Consider the following 17,387-nt stretch of genomic DNA (forward strand, 5'->3'; position numbering starts at 1 on the left):
AGTTTAGACTATTCTGTCAGAAAGAAGTTGGATACCTAGTATCTGAGGGATATGGCGCAATTAGCTGACAGAGTTTGACACATCGAACGCCTGAAAGCTAAAAAGACCAAAATTTGTCGATACCATAAGAAAGAGAAAATGTCATATATAGCAGTTAAGGAATACTCTTCTGACGATGGAGAGTTTGTTGATGAAAGTGAGGTCAACGTGGCTGAACTCAAGTTTGGACCTCCTTACACGTGTAAAGTGTTAAAACCATCGAATGGGAAAAATCCCATTGAAGTGGGAAAAACAGATAAATATGTTGCTAAAACTTACACGTTTGATGTGTCTAAGTGTGACGAGATATTTAATTTTTTAGTTAAAAATGGTCAAATCGTTGTCCTTCAGGGTTTAAAGGGTCCCCTTTTAGAACAGAAAAAGAAAAGGGGATTTTGTAAGTTTCATAACTTTCTTGGTCATAAAACTTATCAATGTGTTCTTTTCAAGGACTTGGTGCAAAAAGCATTGAAAGAAGGAAGGATTCAATTTGGAGAAAGGCCAAAGATACAAGTGGACTTTGATCCTCTAAAGGTTGAAGAAGCCTTGTACTCTGAACCTCTTGAATGCATGATGATGGAGACTACTGATGGTCTCATGGAGTCTCTGGATGTTGTTTCTCTAGATGAATCTTTTGAAGTACTAATGGTTGAAATTACTGATGGTTTCAACAAAGGAGCTGAAGGTGAATTGGAATCAGCTTATCCCCGAGCGGGTGAAAACCTAACAGATTTCCAAGAGAAATGCAAATTAAGTGGTCAAAAGCGATACTATGTCCAAGGTGTAGCGTTGTGTTCGATGATAAAGCCACTGAAAGATTGAAAGCTTACAAAAAGAAGGCATAGGAAGAAGATAAGCATGTCATCCCTAGATTTGTGTTCGACAAACATGGAGCACCACGTCGAAACGAAGAGTACATGAGGCAATTCTAGCAGCCTCGACCAAAGACTTTCCTTCCTCCATCAGATATCCCACAAGAGAAGTGGGTGGAATCGGTGAACTAGAAGGGGGCCAAGAGGCCAAAGTGGAGAGTGTTAGATTTAGAAAAAGAAACAACGGCGCCCGAAAGGAAGGTCGAAACAAGAGGTTATGTAGTTTCTCCCAACTACAATGGGGAAAACCCAATGACCAGAACATAATGGAGGTGTTACCAGCGGAACAAAAAAGTTGGGAAAGAGGTTCCAACTTCGCAGTTGAAGCATGTCGAAACCTATGGACAGAAGAGGAAATTCCCAAAAGGAGTATGGGTAGAAAAAAGGAAAGGTCGCGGCTAATCAAACAATTGCCATGATTGTTGGTCCTACAGGGAAGAAAAGGATGGTATCTTCCCAAAGTATGAAATGTTCACCTCAGGTCGAGAAAGAGAAAGAGCCATAGGACGTGCTTAAATCGAATGAGGAGGAGCCTGAATACTCCCCTCAGTCAGATGAGGGGGAACCTAAATACTCTCCCCAGCCTGATTAAGAGTTTGACAAGGATATGTATGACGATACTAATGACGACACTTATGGTAAAGATTTCATCGTTAACTACGACATCATATCAGTGTTGCATGTGGAATATGATATGGTGTTAGAAGTCTCCGAAATAGAGGACGAATTCATGCCAGATAGAACTGTTAGAGGTAAACCACTGTGTTGTTACATTATGAATAGTGGCGTGGTTGAGGAGAAAAAATCCATGTTTGAAAGACCTAGCCCAGGGATGATGTACCATCTTAAGCCTTTATTCATAAGGGTGAAGGTCGACGGGATAGTAGTGAACAGGGTGTTCACTGGCGGTGGTGCAACCGTCAACTTAATGCCTTATACTTTATTCAAGAAGATGGGGAAATCCAATGATGATCTTTGACAGCACAATATGGTTCTATCCAACTACGAGGGAAAAACCAGTAATATACTTGGTGTTATCCAGGTCGATCTAGTCGTTGGCACGACCACACGCTCGACACTTTTTATGGTAATAAATTCCAGAGCAAATTTTAACCTACTTCTAGGACGAGAGTAGATCCATGGAATATGAGCATTACCCTCAACTATACATCAAAGGTTAATAATCCAGAGAAAGGACGACATCATGGAAAACATCGAAGCTGACCAGAGTTATTACAGGGTTGATGAGGCCAAGGGCTCGAAGAAATATTTTGACCAGCATTTGGCAAACATCTCACCTTGTGATGAGGAATCAGGGTCATATACTTTAGTCAACATCGTTGCGTGTTGAACCTTGATCCCGACTACAGATTCATATGAGATGCTGAAGAGGAAATGGAGCCAAAAATCGTAATTCCACCCACGGGGTGGCCCACAATCGATGGAGATGACTGCTGAGTCATAATGTTTGGCTCGAATTTTGGCCTATTTGGCTGAGAACAAAAGAAATTCGGCCCTAGAAGGAGAGAAACTTCAGAACCTGGCTTTCGAAGCCAAAGAGGGAGAAGATGACTGACAAGACCAAACAACAACTTCAAAAAGTCGGAGGCTTGATTGCATCTATGACAATGAGCCTTTAGGGTTTGAGAAAAACCCATTGAATGAGTTGCAGAAAATGCAAGCATAAGACCCACTCGAAGAAATTGATCTAGGAGATGGAGTCACAAAAAGACCAATGTACATAAGTACTAAAGTTAGGTCAAAGATGAAGGTTAAACTGATCGAAGTGTTGAAAGAATACAAAGACTGTTTCGCCTGGAACTACAACGAAATGCCTGGTCTAGATCGAAGTATGGTGGAGCACTGATTGCCTATTCAACATAGAAAAAGGCCAGTAAAGCAACATCCTCGGCGGTTTGCTCCAAGGTCACTATAAAGATTAAGCAAGAGATCAAAAGACTCTTCAAAAGCCGGTTCATCAGAACTGCAAGGTATGTCGAATGGTTAGCTAATATAGTACCTGTTATTAAGAAAAATGGAGCTCTCAGAGTCTGTATAGATTTTAGAGATTTAAATAATGCTACTCTAAAAGAAGAGTATTCGATGTCGGTTGCGGAGATATTCAGCCACGGACTTTGAATATTTGAGTATGCTTGATGGTTATTCTAGATATAATCAAATTCTCATAGCAGAGGATGATGTCCCCAAGACGGCGCTTCGATGTCCTGGAGCTTTAGGGACATATGAATGGGTTATGATGCCGTTTGGTTTAAAAAACGCGGGAGCAACCTATCAAAGAGCCATGAATGCCATATTCCATGATTTCATTGAAAAAATTATGCAGGTATACATTGATGATATTATGATAAAATCGTCATCTAAACACGATCATCTTGATCACCATCGATGCTCATTTGAGAGAATGAGAAAATATGGATTAAAAATGAATCCATTAAAATGTGTTTTTGGTGTATATGCAAGAGACTTATTAGGTTTCGTGGTACACAAGAAAGGCATCGAGATCAACCAAAATAAGACAAAAGCAATTTTGGATCTTAAGCCTCCGTCGACAAAGAAACAACTCTAGTCTTTGTTGGGGAAGATAAACTTCTTGAGAAGACTCATATTGAATCTAAGTGGCAAGACAAAGGTTTTTTCGCCACTCCTCAAGATCAAGAACGAGAGTGATTTTCACTTGGGGCAAGAGCAGCAGGAGGCTTTCGACGCCATCAAAGAATACCTCACAAAGCCTCTTATTTTGTTACCTCCCAGTAGGAATAAGAATATGAGTTTATATATTGCTGCGTCGGATACGACCATAGGAAGTATTTTAGCTCAAGAGGATGTCAGTGGTGTCGAAAGACCCATATACTACCTCAGTCGAATTTTGGTAGATGCTGAAACTAGGTACAATATGATTGAAAAACTGTGCTTATGCCTGTACTTTTCATGTATGAAATTAAAGCAATATATAAAACTAGTTGATGTTTGTGTTTCGTCTCATTGTGATGTTATTAAGCTTATGTTGTCTAAGCCCATTATGCATAGTCGAATTGGGAAATGGGCGCTAGCAGTAACATAATTTTTGCTAACGTATAAGCCTTTGAGGGCTATGAAGGGCCAGATAGTGGCAAATTTTATTGTGGATCATGCCATAGTCGAACTTTCACTAAACATGGTTGACACGAACCCTTGGCGGTTATATTTCGACGAGTCAAGTCACAAGAATGAACAGGAGTTAGGGTCTTAATATTATCCCCACAAGACATTCCGACCAAGTTCAAATGTAAAGTCGACGGAAAATGTTCCAATAACAAAGCAGAATACGAAGCCCTAATAACTGGTCTCAAAATCCTAAGAGATTTAGGGACCAAGAAAATAGAAATAAAGGGATATTCAGAACTAGTGATTAGACAGATCGTACAAGAATACAAGTGCATTAAAGAAAATATGTTGATGTATTTCGCAATGGAGACACAACTATTGGAATGCTTCGAGGTCATCAGCATTACACATGTACAAAGAACGGAGATCAAGAAGCCAACGAGTTAGCACAAATCGCCTATGGGTACAAGGTATCGAAAGAAAAACTCAAGGATTTTATTGAGATAAAGGAAAAGATGGTGGCGAACATCCCGCCGTCACCTAATATGGCAATCCCCAAAACTAGGGGGGCAGAGGACTCCAACAGCAACTTCAGCAGCAACTAATATCTTAAAATTTTCGAAATTTTTGCAAGACAAGAAGTTTTTTCCATTGATAATTTGTTGCAATCATATTGGAGAAAACCAATCATAGAGTAATTGGAAAATCCAGTCGGAAACACTGATAGGAAAATCAAGTATAGGGCTTTAAGTTATGTACGCCTGGGAAATTAGTTGTTAAAGAAAACTTCAGAAGGAATATTGCTCAAGTGTCTTAGAAATATAGAAGCTTACTTGGCCATATCTAAAGTACACAGTGGAGCCTATGGGGCACACCAAGCAGGCCATAAGATGAAATGGCTTCAATTCCGATAAGGTGTTTATTGACCAAGTATGTTAAAAGATTGTATTGAATTTGCCAAAGGGTGTCAAGAATGCCAGATGTACGCGAGCGTCCAACACGTACCAGCAAGTGATCTACACACAATTATCAAGCCTTGGCCTTTCGGGGGTGGGCGTTAGATGTCATCGGTGAAATTCGACCGACTTCGTTGAAACAACAAAAGTTTATCCTGGTCGAAATAGACTACTTTACAAAATGGATAGAATTTATCCCTTTGGTAAATGTGGACCAAGAGGTTGTGATCGAATTCATTCAAAAACACATCGTATATAGGTTTGGGATTCCCAAAACCATTACCACATATCAAGGTTCAATTTTTGTGGAACAAAAAATGCAAGAATTTGTCGTTGAAATAGGGTTCATGTTGGTTACTTCCACACCTTATTACGCCCAAGCAAATGGCCAAGTTGAGGTAGCCAACAAAGTGATAATTAGTTTAATCAAAAAACACGTTGCTAAGAAACCTAAGAATTGGCACAAAACACTAGACCAAAATTTATGGGCTTATCGAACATCCCCAAAAGAGGTAACAATTTCGATGTCTTTCCCTTTGACATTTGGGCACGATGTTGTGTTGCCAACAGAGATTTGCTTATAATCATTCAGGGTGAAATGCCAGAACGACATCCAGTCGGAGCAGTATTGGAAATTGATGTTCGACGAACTGATTGATTTAGACGAAGAAAGGTTGGCCGCAATAGACGTATTAATACGACAAAAGACGTGTGTGGTCAGAGTGTACAACATAAGGGTTAAAACGAAAACCTTTGCAATAAATGATTACATTTGGAAGGTAATTTTACCTATGGATCAAAGAGACCGAACTTTAGGAAAATGGTCACCAAAATAGGAAGGACCGTGTAAGACCCCAATTTTGGCCCTAAGATCCCTTATGACATCTCATCATATGCATTGACTTTGGGATCACACCTTGGCATCCTCTTTACCCCTTACTCATTAGGTTTGCATTGGGAGAGATCACCAAGTATATTTGATTGTATCATACTTTGTTTTTTATTATTTACTAACCAAAATGCCAAAAATATGTCAATGTATAGTTTGTTGCTTTTGTAGGTAGTATGTGCATCCACCAATGCCTCATCAAGCTCATACCTAGGGTTTGAGACCCTAAATGCAAATATACTAGTCAAGAGGTGGTTCATGTTGACTCTAGGAATCATATATGGACCCTCATGGTCTTAACATATCATTTTGATCAAGAAATCATCAAGAGTTTGAAGTTTGTTTGCCTTGGAAGCCCTAATTCGTCTGGGTATCTTGTGTGACTTCCTCAGCAAGTTTCTTCATCATTTGATCAAATATTTCAAGGGATACTTCATATTACATAATCCTACACACATATTATCCTCCATGAGTCCCAAAAATCAAGATAATGTCAAGCTAGCAAGATGGTTCATGGTGGTTGACCAGAGAAAGTCAACTGGTCAAAACTGGGTTGCTTAGACCCTATCTCCTACAATTTTTGTCATATGAAAATGATTCCAAGAGAAAAGTTACTCAAAATGACATTATAATTAACTTTCATGTTGAAGTCTAGAGCTAGGTTTGCTTGTAAATTCATTTTTATGGTGAAAGATTATAGGTCATTTTGTCTGAACCCTAGTTAGGAGGTCAACTCCTCAAGACCATAACTTGCTCATTTTTTATGAGATGAAATCCATTAAAGTTCCATGATCAAATTCAATATGTATACTTAAACTTTGATATTTTGAGGAAGTTCAAATTAAACTTGCAAATGCATGTGCCAAGAGGAAACATTATAGGTCATTTGGGGCCATTACCATTGAACAAGTGATTTTCTTCAATGCATAACTCCTTCATGACAAATCCAAATGAGGTAAAATTTGTGACCAAATTGAATAGGTTTGAAATATATAAAACTTTTATGAAGGAATTTTTTCCATTTGAATCCCATAACAAAAGTTATTCAAGGTGGAAGAAGTAAACATTTGACTGGGTACTTAGAAAATTTTCATTTATGTTTGATTTTCCAAACTTTCACCTCAATCCAAGCTTCAAATAGAAAAGTGCTCAACATGAAAGTTGTTCCCCTTGATCTCAACTTTCCAAAAAGTCCAAGATCATCTCATTTGGATCAATATTGAAGGACTTCCGCATGGGTATAATGCATGATACCATTTGGAAGTTTCTCATGTTCAATTTCATTTCAACATTGCATGGCTTAATGCATTGCCTTCAGCATCACATGTGCACGATTTTAGACCTTTTACAATCATTCTTTGGGCTTTGTATACACCCATGCAAGCTCATGATGCAATTGCTATTTTTGGATTTCAAATGAAAGTGTGTGGAAAGCATTTGAATTGGCTATAAATACAAGTGCTATAAGCTCAGAACTTCACGAATACCTTGCCTAAGATTTTCCAAGACGATTCAAACCCTTCACTCCATAGAAATTCTTGAAGACTTCATTGAAATTGAGTTTGAATTTCACCTTTTATTTTGAAATTCAAACTCCAAGAATTCATTGCCCTTTTCATCTCAATTGATCACTACAAGCAAGAGGAAGAGGAATCAAGGAAATCCATATCAAGATCAAGCAAATTTGAAGAAACTCGAATGTAAAATTTCAGAAACTTCATCTCTTTGATTCTCTCTCAATTCTTCATTATTCTTTGTGATTTTTGGTTGGCTGAAGTCCTACCAATATAGGCAACAAGATTGAGTTGCTTTGAGGTCAAATCGAAGCAACTCAGATCATGAGCCCCAAATTTCAAATCCATGTATCTTTCAATATACTTGGAATTGGAAGAAATGGAGGTCAATTCGTGCTCCTAAGCATTTTTTCTTCAAATTAGTGTACTCACTTTTCATTTTACATGAAATTTTGGTTGGACCAGTCCGGTGGTCCTCACCGGAGAAGATGACCGGAGCTAGGGCTCCGGTGGTGTGTTGGCAGCTTCCCAACCATCTGATCTTGATTCCACGTTTTAATCCTGGCCTTTGTTTTGTTTGACTCATATTGCAACGCGCTTGACTCATGTGTTTGGTGCACCTTAGCGCGTGGCCATCAGATCTGCCACCTCAATTAGTGAGGGAGATCTGATGGGCCTTATTTTTTTGAATTTCTTTTCATTTTCTGATTTTTCATTTAATCCCTTTATTTTGTTTAATTCATATTAATTTCATTATTAATCCAAAAAATATGGGACTTTCACCAAAAATATTTAAATATTTTTCTCTTTCATTTTCTGAATTAAAATTATTTTTTGGATTAATTTTGATATTTTTCATGAATAAAATGTTTTTATGCATATTTTTAATTGTTTCAAAATACTTCTGACTTTTCAAAAATCATGAATTTTTTTGCCTAAGGTCCTTTGACCTTGTTTGACCTAGGATAAATCTCTTGGCCATTTATTTGGTGTTTTGAAGAGGTTTTAGGTTTTGGTCAAATTAAATTGAATTTTAATGCATTTTTAATTTGATTTTTAATTGATTAATTATGTAAAAATTATGTTGAGCCATTTTTATGGTCTTGTGATGTTTGACTATTTGTTTGGGCCTTGGTCAAGGTTGATTTGACTCTTGTTGGATTAAAATCATTAAATTTAGGGGATTGATAAAATGTACATTTTATCTCCCAAAATGAATGGATGATTTTAATTTGATAAAATTCCTCCCATGACCAATTTGTGTTTCTCTCATTCCCCTCCCCTTTCATCTTCATCCTTATTCTTTCCCATTCCTTTCATTGACCAATGAAGTCTCAATATCCTAAGGCTAATTGGTTCATCAATGACTTGGTGTCAGATGAACCAATACAAGTATGGATGAGATATGTCCATCCCTTTTGATCTTTTCTTTTAGTGTGTGGTATATTTTAGGAGTTTGGTTCATTATACCATATCTCTAACATGCATTAACACCTAAATTTTTATTGCCCGACCTCAGATAGTTGTGACTTCTACATAAGTCCAATTACGATTGCTTAACATAGAGATAAATTTGACCCTCAAGGTATATCATTCTAGTAAGTAGGATTGTAAGTCTCCCATTCTTCATGGTATTGTTTGGAGACTTGATCTTTTTTCCTTTCATGGGAGCTAGTGGCATACTTGTGAATTATCCAAGTTGGAGCCCTTCTCATGGAAGATGTATTGGTTTAAGGATCCACACTTGTGAATGAAGGGTTGAGTGTTCTCCAAAGAATGACTTAATCAATTAAAAAAGCAAAGCACCACTAACATGATTAACTTTGATTAACATTTGAATAACTCTTATTAATATTGCTTTACTTTCAAGTCATTTACTTTATGCAATTTAATTTCAAGTCATTTACCATTCATTGTCATTTACATATCATTTAACTTGTTTATGTTTATGCCATTTTCACTTTGCTCATTTGAGCCATATATTGTGATTGTATATATTTGTTTGTGTATTTTGTTTATACTTGTGGTATTAGGACCTTAAAATACCTAATAAACAACAAAAACCCTAAAAAATGTTTGGTGGCCTATTGGGCTTGATCTGAACTTTTGGACTTAGGATTAAGAAACATTCCATATGCAAAAGGACTTGGCTAATGCCAACATTTTGAGACCAAGTTATTGTGATTTGAGCCTTCATCCGATGCAAGTATTTGGATCTATTTGAGCTTATCTGCTACATTGTCTTATTGCAACTGTTATTTTGATCTTATGTCTGAGGCATTATTCTGAGTTAATCAAGGAGTATTTCATCTGATATATGAGAAGACAAAGAAGACTGTTAGCTATGGAATTGCTTGCTTGAATATGGCTATATTTATTTGATGCCTTGATCTTCATGATGTTTGTTATTGCTAATTGCTTGTGGATAATTGCTTGATTCAGAGTCCAAAGGGAAAGTGGGTTTTCTATATAAAATTTTTGTCTGTTGGATTGCATCCCCATTGGTCAGATATTTTCAACTCTTAACTTTTAAATTTGTGCTTAGGATAGCCTCTTCATCTTCTCCCACTTCTTAAATTTCAAAATCTTTCCCCCTTTTCAAAAAAAATCTTTGCTTGTGATTTCAAACTTAGACATGTTTGAAATTAGAAACTTTGGCCTTATGCCAATGAATTTCCAAACCTTTTTCTTAAATCAAACTTGTAAATAAATCTAATCATATTGACTTTAAATTTCAAAAGACAAAAAGAACTAACACTCATTCAAACTTTTGAGCCCTTTGGATCCCTTTTCACTTAACTTTTGATTAAAAGCAATCCACCCATTTTGAAATTGTTACCACGAACTACGAGGTTTTGATCCCTCATTTTTATGTTGGTACGTAGGCACAAGTCTGAAGGTCTTGTCAAGCACAAGTCCGAAGATCTTGTCAAACACAAAAATAATAATCAATGAATTCTTTTCTCATCCCCACACTCTATTTTTTTCTCAAACATCTTTTATACCAAAAACACATACACACATAAAAAAAGGGCTCGCTAGGAGTACCTAGGACACTTTGGGTGCTAACACCTTCCCCCTGTGTAACCAACCCCCTTACCTGTAATCCATGGCATTTTATTAGTTTTGATTTGAAAACTTCTTATCCTTGGGTTTTGTTCGTACTTTTCCCTTTTCCTTTGGAAATAATAAAAGCGCGGTGGCGACTCTAGTTTTATTAACGTTAAGTTTATCCATAGCTTAATGTTCATGAATTTACCGCTACAGAAATTAAGTGGCGACTCTGCTGGGGAGTAGTCCTCGGTGGGTTTAGCCTACTTTTTTATGTGTATATATTTGTATATTTGGTATTTGTATACTTGTTTGTATGATATAATCTGTTTGTTACGCTTGGTGATCTCTGAATGGTGAGATAAGTTCTAACCCGAACTTGAGTGCAATTAAGATAGGGGGGATGACATAGTCATGTTCGACTTGTGTGGAGTAGTCCTTAACAAGTTGGCTTGAGATCCATCTACTCAGTGGAGACCCTTTTGGAGTTACTTATGTCACATAAGTTATTTGTGGATAGGCATTACTTTCTCTGATTTGGGGTCCAAGAAGCTGAGGACCATAGAACATTTAACCAACTTGGCCTATTTAGGATGTAGTGCGGAGACTATTCAGGTGTAGACTTGATAACAGTTGTTACCCGATACTACACTCAGACGAGTTTCTCTTGAGAATATTATGGATTGATGAGTCAGTCATCCTAACTTGTAATATCCGATAGATGGAATTAAGACTATGGGAACTTTTTAGAACATGATTTACAGGTTTTTATCCTTAGTAAACTCCTATGGGATGGTTCTTAACCTGACTCAATGCTCGTGACTCACAACAAACCCTTTGATTCTTGGTTGATCCGATCAAGTCTTGTCAATATCAATGGAACTTGGATGTTTATAAGGTGAAAACCATAATTGATCAGTGCATTTTGATGCACGTTCTTCCATGTTTGTACTTAAGTATTTCTTCGGTTTGCTTTGATTATTTTTATGTTTTAATGTGTTTTCATAATTTATTTTATTTTTGCACTTATTTAATTTTCGTATTTAATTTTCAGCATTAGCAGCTTTCGCGAGAAAAATCATATCTTGAGCTAGGAGTATCGAATTGAGACGTGCTACCAGTCGATAGAAAGCTAAGAAAAAGATCTGCAACTTTTGTTCAGAAGTCGAGAGCTGAATCAGACTGTAGCAGGGACAGAAAATTCATTGAAGTTGCAACATTAGTTTTATTTAAGTTTTGGGTCATTAGTTTTGGGCTTGGGTTATGTTTTCGATCCAGTTGGGTTGTAAATCAAATTCTTTGTTTTCCATATACCTAGCAGCCGCATAACATTAGGAGGGATACTATTCACGAAAGACTGGAAAGCTTTGGCAAGAATTCTCATGAAGAACTAATCGATCCAAACAATTTGCTGTATTCGGGTTCCGATACCTTGAGATTTTAGTAATTCTTATTCAGGTTTTTTATTCCTTTCAATATTAATATATGTATTTTGTTTTCTTAATCCGATTTACATATTGTTATACGGTGAACTGACTTTGTGTGTTTTTGCTTTGGAAAGCAAATGTCGCGGATAGCAAGAGTCGCCACCGACTTTTCTTTTATCCAATAAGGAAAGGCGGAAAAGAACAGGAAAGACCTTGATTAGATTTTGGGTTCGGGAGGTATATTATACAAAGGGAAGGTGTTAGCACCCTTTGTATCCATGGTTATCCATGGGCTCTTAATTGCTTGATCACTTATATTTTTCTTGTCTGAAAAAGTGTTTGAGAACTGTTTAGAAAATGTTTTGAAAAAAAAGAGTTTAACTTTGTAATGATTCTTGTACGAATGTATACAAAGTATTTATCTTGTTTAATTTTGAAAGCTGTTTAGAAAAATATAACTTGGCAATGATTCTAGTACGAATGTATACCAAATGGTGATTTTCTAATAGATGTTTTGCAAAGTGAGAGGTGTGAAAAGTATTGTATGTTGTGAGTCCGCATTTAAGAGTTATACCTAACCAAGGTCTTTATAGGTATTTCCTATCCTTAGGAGGGTAAAACGGTCCTTACTATTGAGAAATAAGTAGTCTTATCCTTTGGATGTAAAGGGACATCGTAGGGTCATCGATTGGTCATTGGAGGCAACATTTGTAAAGATACCTTAGCATTCGAAGGGACAATCATCATTAACTCGTAGGCTACAACGAAGGGTCATCGAGGGACAAAATCATATACTCGCAGGCGACATCCGAGGGACTATGATTTATCTTATAGGGACATGATGATTTAACCGAAGGGTCTTTGCTAAGTGTATCCCCACATTCGCGGGACATGACCGTAATACCGTAAGGCAACAAAGAGAGGGCCAAGATCATATATTCAAAGGCAACAATTTATAATCAGTTAGATAATTAGGATGAATATCCACAAGGGTATCCCACAAATAAAGTGGAATACCTAGCAAGCTACCTTCTCCGGGAGTATGTGAGCCCTCACAAAATTCAGCAAACAGGTCAGAATACCAAATGGGATGCGGTCAATAGTTGCACCGAACAAAGAAATCGCAGCAGTAATAATGTCAGGCAAATAATACACAGCTATGATAGAACATGTCAGATAAGCACAGAACAGAACAGGGAAAATCAGCGACTGTCAGGTTCGCTACTGCCTCGCCTAGCGAAGGCTTGGCGAACACTCGCTACATGTTCGCTTAGCGAACGGCTGCGGGTTTTGAGTCTAATAACAGTACGATTTCAGCAAGCTCCAAACCCTATGGCATCCATTACAGAAATTACATGGTTAAACATTCAAGACATCCATGCATACTTAAATCCACATGCAAAACCTAAGATATATTTATAAATTCAACCATAATGTCACATGTAAATTGGGAGCATAAAGCGGTAGTGGTAGTGCAAACCTGTTTGCAATTGAATTGCAACGTTGAATTGGCCGATCACTCTTAGGGTTTGTGTCGGGTTGAGTTGGGCGGAGGTAACCTTTGTGCATATGAGTTTCCTTCAGGGTTTCCTTTAGGGTTGCTCTGAATTCTCTTGGTTAGCCTCCAGGGTTTTCTGTCTGTGTTTGTATTTTCTTGCTAGGGTTTCTGTCCGTCTCCCTCTGGCTGTGTGAAGTTCTGGTATTTATAATAATTGTTTTGTGACCTGATGGGCTCAGAATGAAGCCCAAAATTTCTGGTATTCGCAAGCTTCGCTAGGCGAGTGGTGCAGCGAAGGGTTCGCTAGGCGGAGGATTTTGCTCGCCTAGCGAGCAAGCCATTTTAAGCCATTTTCTGGATTTGGCCACCTGTGTGTTGGGTCTTTGTTCCTTTAAGATCAATGTCTGGAAAAATGAGTTGGAGTGCCTTGAAAAATGTCTTGCAAGATTAACGGGCAAATTTTGGGGTATGACAGCTGCCCCTGTTCAATATTCTTGAACCGAGAGAATTAGAATGGTATGTACGCCATTCGTGGTCTGGAGGTGGAAGATTATTGAACACTTAGAATGCCCCAAAAATTTGCACTTGTTAATTAAAAGTTAGTCTTGATTGAGATGGGCTTAAAGATGCCATCCAGAAAGTTTGATGAAGAGAGCTTCAGAGCGTGTCGTATATTAGACCATACCTGAAGACATGGGTGCCACACCGGGTCATACGCTAGACCGTATAGTGAGTCATCCATTAGGCTGTCGATTTCATTGGGGATAAAGGATCAGAATGGATCATACGCCAGATTATATCTAAGTTGCAGAATGAGCCGTCCATTAGGCTGTATCTGAGAATGAAGATCAGAATGGATCATACGCTAGATCGCATCTGAATAGCAGAATGAGCCGTCCATTAGGCTGTATCTGAGATATAAGGGTCAGAATGGATCGTACGCTAGATCGTATCTGATGAATGAAGATCAGAATGGATCGTATGTTAGATCGTATCTGAGTTGCAGAATGAGCCGTACGTTAGGCTGTATCTGACGAAGTAAGAATCAGAATGGATCGTACGCTAGATCGTATCTGAGTTGCAGAATGAGCCGTACGTTAGGCTGTATCTGACAAAAAGTAGTCGTACGCTAGACTACACCTCGGAATGTACCGTACGCTAGGTAGTATCTGAGGAATGAAGATCAGAATGGATCGTACGTTAGATCGTATCTGAGTTGCAGAATGAGCCGTACGTTAGGTTGTATCTGACGAAATAAAGTAGTCGTACGCTAGACTACACCTCGGAATGTACCGTACGCTAGGTAGTATCTGAGGAATGAAGATCAGAATGGATCGTACGTTAGATCGTATCTGAGTTGCAGAATGAGTCGTACGTTAGGCTGTATCTGACGAAATAAAGTAGTCGTACGCTAGACTACACCTCGGAATGTACCGTACGCTAGGTAGTATCTGAGGAATGAAGATCAGAATGGATCGTACGTTAGATCGTATCTGAGTTGCAGAATGAGTTGTACGTTAGGCTGTATCTGACAAAAAGTAGTCGTACGCTGGACTACACCTCGGAATGTACCGTACGCTAGGTAGTATCTGAGGAATGAACATCCAAATAGGTCGTACGCTAGACCGTATTGGAATAGTTGAAGGAATCATATGTTGGGCTGAATCAGAATGAACCGTACGTTAGGCTATATCTGATAATATTTGTATATGTTGCATTTGCAATAAATGTCTGGGATGGGCTTAAAGATGCCATCATTAGGAGGATGTCAAAATGCTTATCAGAATGGACATTCATATGGATTATATCTGAAAGATGCATCTGAATCTCAAATGTAACCGATAAGGGCGTCCGTCTGAATGAACCTTTATTTTGACTACATCGGGAGGATAATTAACCTGAAAAAGTTAGCCCCATGCCATGTCATGATGCATGAGATGTTTTATGTTTTTGAAAATAAATGCGAACATTGCATGCATGTATATGATGTGAAATGATGCATGAATGAATTATGCGTCTGAAAAGTTTTTCCAGGGGAAAATAAATCCCCATATTCTGGTTGGAGACATTTGTATTGATGACCCTTTCTTAGCTGGGGATACTTGATTTCTTGTCTAATGATGGAAACATTCAACAGAGCCTGGCTGGGGGATAAAAGAGATGACCAGTCTGTCTAGTAATGACAATTTCTTCTGGGAAATAACTGGTTTTGCTGGGGAATAGGATTAGCAACCGGATTCATTGGAAAGCATGGTTAGACTTTAGCCTCGACCCTAAAGTCTTTTAGTAACTGCTATTTCTATTTTATGCATGTATTTTCGGTAAACATCAATCATGTTCAAATGCATATATTAATTCGAATTAAATCAATGGACGTTTATGCAAACAAAATAGAGAAAGTAAAACCAAAGCATCTTTTTGGAAATAAAATTGTATTGATTTTGAAAGAGGGCCTATAAATAGGCAATTTGAGTATAAGGAGACAGAAATCCTAGTAAGAGGAAATTGTCAAGGAAACAAAGAAAAAGCTATGAAGAAAAAGTCCTATTGATTTTAATTCCACTACTGTCATTATGTCTTCAAGCCTCTCATCTCCTGCTGTCGGATAGAAGTGATTGGCTTGTTCAGTCCCTTCGACTTGGGTGAAGCTGACCGAGAACGGGACATAGTCATACGCTTTAATCCCTAATTTTTTCCTGGACCGCCTTTTCAGGTTTTCAGTCCACCAGGATACCCTTTTTTGCCCAAGCCGCCTTTTCAGGTTTTCGACTTGCCGGGTGTACATTTTTATATGTTTATCCCTAATTTTTGCCCGAACCCTTTTGGTTCGCCGGGATGCCCTTACTTTTGCCTAGATACGTCGACCTAGCGGGTCTCTTTTATGTGTAGTATTTTTTAACTATGTCTGCGTTCACAGGATGTGGGAAGTCTTCGCCATCCATTGTAGCAAGCATCATGGCTCCACCAGAGAATACCTTCTTAACTACAAATGGCCCTTCGTATGTGGGAGTCCATTTGCCTCTAGAATCACCTTGTGGTAGAATGATACGCTTTATCACCAAGTCGCCAATTTGATATACCTGTCTCTTGACTTTTTTATTAAACGCCTGGGTCATGCGCTTCTGATATATCTGCCCATGATAGACAGCCGCAAGTCTCTTTTCATCAATCAAATTTATCTGATCGAGTCGAGTCTGAATCCATTCCTCTTCATCTAAGCCTACATCTTTCATAATTCTTAGAGAGGGAATCTGAACTTCCACTAGTAAAACGGCTTCCATTCCATAGACTAAAGAGAAAGGAGTTGCCCCTGTCGAACTGCGCACTGAAGTGCGATAACCATGAAGAGCAAAGGGTAACATCTCATGCCAGTCTTTGTATATTACTGTCATCTTTTGTATGATCTTCTTAATATTCTTATTAGCAGCTTCTACGGCGCCATTCATCTTTGGCCGGTACGGAGAAGAGTTATGGTGTTTTATTTTGAACTGCGTGCAGAGTTCAGTAATTATCTTGTTGTTCAAATTAGTACCATTATCAGTGATAACTCTTTCTGGGATGCCATACCGACAAATAAGACTATTCTTGATGAACCGTGCCACCACATTCTTGGTGACAGAAGCAAATGAGGCTGCCTCTACCCACTTTGTAAAGTAATCAATAGCAACAAGAATGAAATGATGTCCATTAGCAGCAGTAGGTTTAATCTCTCCAATCATATCAATGCCCCACATAGCAAAGGGCCAAGGTGTTGTCAATACGTTCAATGGAGCAGGAGGTACATGTACTTTGTCCACATAGATCTGGCACTTGTGACAAATTCTGGAGTGATGGTGGCAATCAGCTTCCATGGTAGACCAATAATACACTGATCTCAGAATCTTCTTGGCCATCGAATATCCACTAGAATGAGTCCCGAAAATACCGTCGTGTATGTCTTCCATAATCTTTTCTACTTCCCTTTTATCCACACAGCGAAGCAAAGTCGAATCATGATTGCGTTTGTATAATACTCCATTACTCAAAAAGAATTTAG

This window comes from Lathyrus oleraceus, chromosome 7 (genome assembly GCF_024323335.1).
Source record: "Lathyrus oleraceus cultivar Zhongwan6 chromosome 7, CAAS_Psat_ZW6_1.0, whole genome shotgun sequence".
In the NCBI taxonomy this organism is placed as follows: domain Eukaryota; kingdom Viridiplantae; phylum Streptophyta; class Magnoliopsida; order Fabales; family Fabaceae; genus Lathyrus; species Lathyrus oleraceus.